Source organism: Rhagoletis pomonella, unplaced genomic scaffold (genome assembly GCF_013731165.1).
Source record: "Rhagoletis pomonella isolate Grant_MI unplaced genomic scaffold, Rhpom_1.0 Rhpom_scaffold_00002, whole genome shotgun sequence".
In the NCBI taxonomy this organism is placed as follows: domain Eukaryota; kingdom Metazoa; phylum Arthropoda; class Insecta; order Diptera; family Tephritidae; genus Rhagoletis; species Rhagoletis pomonella.
Window position 1 is genome coordinate 62,037,695 of NW_023458556.1, and position 4,456 is coordinate 62,042,150.

A 4,456-nucleotide genomic window follows, 5' to 3' on the forward strand; every position below is an offset into this window, starting at 1 on the left:
ATTTTTCGTTATAACTTCTCCATTTATGCAGCTACGAACATGAAATTCTGCAGTACTTGAACCCATTATCAACAGAATACTTACAGTGAAAATTACAAAGATCGGGTCACTATAACCTATAGCCCCCATACAACTGATTGTTCAGATATAAAATTTTTCGTTATAACTCCTCCATTTATATCGCTAGGAACATGAAATTCCGCACTGTTTTCAATAATTATCAACAGAAAACTTACAGTGAAAATTAAAAAGATCGGGTAACTATAACCTATAGCTCTCATACAACTGATTGTTCAGATATGAGATTTTTCGTTATAATTCATCCATTTATGTAGCTAGGACCATGACATTTCGCGCTGTTTTCACTCATTATCAACAGAAGACTTACAGTGAAAATAACAAAGATCGGGTCACTATAACCTGCAGACCCCATACAACTGATTGTTCAGATATGAGGTCTTTTATCATAACTCCTCCATTTATGCAGCTAGGAACATGAAATTTCGCACCACTTTCACTCATTATTTACAGAATACTTACAGTGAATATAACAAGGATCGGATGACTACAACATATATCTTCCATACATCTGATTGTTCAGATATGGGATTTTACGGTAAAACTCCTTTATTTGAACAGCTAAAACCGATAAATTTCGTAAGATATTTTATAAATAATAATACAAAGTCTACTGAGAAAATCATCAAAATCTATGCTGTATAAGCTTTATCTCCTATAGCACTGATTGTTCAGATACCAGTTTTTGCCATATATCTCCTTTATGTAGGAAACTAAACCCAATAAATTGTGTTACCGGTTTACATACCGATCACATAGCAGTGAAAATCACTTAGATTGGTGCCATATAAAGTATATCTTCCATACCTCTGATTGTTTAGATGCGATTTTTTATATAAGTATGTAACTCCTCTATCGATGTATGCAGATGTATTCAAAAGCAGTAATCTGTCAAAGTAAAATTTGCAGATGTTCATGAAAGGTATGAAGCCTTCGGCATAGCCGAAGACAGCGCTGCTCTTACTTGTTTTACCTTGAAATCAAAAATTATTTAGAGGTCGCTCAAAGCGCCCAAAGTTTTCCATGTATTTTTATATGGGAAAAATAAAATTTTTCGTAGAAATGGTATAGAACTCTTGAAAATCAATATATTTCTATAGGAAACCTCTGATTCTCTTCAGAAGACTTTTGATACTAATACCCAATTGTTTATTTAACCATTTTTTAATACTAACGATTTTTTATTGGTGCATTTTTCGGGTTTTTCTGTGAGTTTTTGGTGAACCTAAAAATTATAGTTGCGATGAACAAATGGTTAAATAGACAATTGGGTATTATTACTGGGAATCTTCTGCAGATAAACAGAGTTTTCTGGTAGAAAAATATTGATTTTTAACTATTCTATACCATTTCTACGAAAAGTGGTTTTTGCCCTGTATAAAATACATTTAAATTTTTAGGAGCTTCGAGCGACCTCTAAATATTTTTTTATTTCAAAATAAAAAGTAAGGGTATACTTTTTTTGGTATAGAACAATCCTGGGGGTTGAGAGCATACAAATTCCGACTTTAATTTTTCACATGCATTATTGGACCACCCTAATATACATACGTACGTATATGTGTTTATATATGTATCTGCCTCAGATATGAGTATTTATGTAGACTATGCTATGTACATAAAATATACTTATTCGAGTACTACGGAACTGGGCAGTGCTGCGAACGTTTTTTGGACGTCGTGGATGCCCGACTTGGACTCCAGTTGTAGCGATTGGGACAACTACTTTAGCTGCATTTGCGGGAAAAGGCAAACACCTAGCAGATATGCTAGCACAATAATTGTGTCTGAATAACCAAAGATATAGTTGTGCTATAATACAAACGAGGCTCGGCTGCTATCACCGAGGGCAGAAATAAAACCCACTCTAGCCGCATATTAAAACGCATTAGGAGGTCAAACAGGTCTGGGGATAAGTTAACTAATATGTCCTCCAAGTTTTTAGCTACTTGTAAATCGTCTTTCTGTTTTCATCAAAACGAAGATTATTCTGAGTGCTCAGAAAATCAATCTAGATTTGCTAATCCAGTGTCATAAGCCAACTGAAAGAACCTTGTTAGTATGGCCCTAGAACTAAGAAATCTGCTATTGACTGGATTTTCACAGTGCTTCAAATCCCGGTTAAAACTTTTGGCAAGAAAAACGATGTATCTACACAACTTTTTCGACGGAGTTAGAGCCATTTTTTAGGGCAGTTATGAAGAGGAGCTACCTCTACAAGGCCGTGTCGAGTTTTGGAATCCATGGTACGGTACTGTAGAGAGTCGTTGAGCACAGCCTTTAGCTTCATCTAAAGTTTTGTAATATCACTCTAAGTTGTTAGAGAAAAAATCACGTTTTAAACAATAAAGCTCGGTGCGCAGTTATCCACCGACAGAAAATCGGGGACCTTGGCAGCTGACACCGTGTTAACAAAAACTCAACACCGCATGACCGTTGTCGTTCCTTCTCTCTCTAAATCAACAGAAAATTTCATATGTTCCTACACATTTGTAGGGCACGTTGCGTGCACGTTCGTGGATAACCGCGCTCTTACCTCAATCTGATCTTGACTAGCGTTATTCAAGGTGGCGCAAATTTAATCATAGAATGTTGTTTTTGAAGAATTTGTTTACCAAATCACAAAAATGATTTTGAGTGATGGAAATCTTTATTTGGACCTTAACAATTTTTTCTGTTAAGTGGAAAAGATGATATCCGTTCGCTTTCCTATCGAATATTCTACTTAAAGGCTGCGATTGTCTGAGGCTTGTTGGCATAAACCTGCGACTTCAAGTAGCCCCAAAGAAAAAAGTGCGGGATAGTTAAATCGGTCGACTTTGCTGGCCATGCCAAACCACCGAAACGGGAGATTACACGACCAAGAAACGTTTCCTTCACAATATTCATTGGGGCCCGTGCTGTGTGTCGTTTGCACCGTCTTGTTGAAACCACATGTTCACCAGGCCCCACTCATTCAATTTCGGCAGTACGAAGTCGTTTATCATAGCTCTGTAGTGAAGTGTTTCAGGTGACGATATGTGTATCTTGCCTTATAAGTTCACGCGCAGCACCGATATTTTCTGGCACACTAGCTGATTTTGGACGACGTTCGCGAGGTTCGTCGGCGGGCAAACTAAAACCCCGATTGAATTCGATAACCCAGCTTCAAACAGTGGACTTTAATTTTTTCACTGAGACGTAATCTTCAAGACCCTGCACTGTAAACAATGCAAGTAGCATCCGAACGACAACACGTATCAGTAAAATAATCTCCTAGACTGTCAAACTCTTTGATGGAACAGCCTTCATACATATGTTCATACATACATATATGGTCCTATTTGCGTGCAAGAATTTGGAATAAGAATATGTCCGAATTTTTTAAAGTCAAAGATATAGCCAAAAGTATAAATACACAAAAACTGCGGTGGCTTAGACATTTCGTACGTATAGATGATGTGGACAACGAAAGCAAGGTCACCCAAGGTAAGCGAAAAATAATAGGTAAGTGCTTAATTTGTTCGGAAATTAGCGACAAGAAAGATAATGAGAAGAAAAAAAGAACCACAAAAAGTAAGAAATTGGAATTAGTGTGCCCTTGAAAACCATATTGAGTTTATTATACTATTCAAGTGTGCGGGGCGTGCATTTTCAAGATTCCTGAAGGAATCAAGAAATAATTCGTTCCCGTATTCCCCAGCTTGCATTGATTTCTCTATTGCCCTTTTACAGCGAATCCCTGCTTTTGAGACTATGGAACGACAAAGATCTGATGTTATATAAGATCCCAATACGCACTTTGAACGGTTTGCTGGTTGTAGTTATCTAAAAAAAAATTACTCCCTATCAAACTAAAAATCTGCAAGGAGTTAAATTTTTGGTTAGTGGATTCCTTTAGCCCCTGTTGTTTCTGACTGAGTTGTAATCTTGAGAAGAACAGGAAAAAGCTACAACTTATTGTTGTTCAAATGTTATTTTGGTTTTCAAAGGGTTTAGCTGCAAGAGTAAGACAACAAAAGAGAAGTAGGATATTATTTCAAAATTCTTGTACGTAATACATATCTATCTAATACTATTGATTTTCAAATTTGATCAGGGCAAATTGGATGCCACGAAATACTTGATGTTGAAGGATTGTTCAAAGAAGTGTCCACATCGAAGAAAAGGAAACGGGTAATCAACCTCTCTAGTGTAGTAAAGTTTTCATTGGTCTAAGCTGGTGTGTGCCTTACAGTCTAATGGATTGACATGATTACATGGCACCGTCAGCTTTTCCCTAAAAAGGAGGATATTGCGCTGTGTATCGCATACTGTGCTACAATAATTACATACCCTCACAGCTAAATACATATTTACTCATTTGAAATTTAAAAGACAATTTTGTTTTCTCACCTGA

The 4,456-nt window shown here is 36.6% G+C and overlaps 1 protein-coding gene across 1 annotated transcript in view; it reads right to left on the reverse strand.

Moving 5' to 3' along the window:
* Positions 1-4,456, reverse strand: part of LOC118733932 — a gene marked incomplete in the record, with an annotated part of 328,743 nt that overhangs the window by 72,914 nt on the left and 251,373 nt on the right.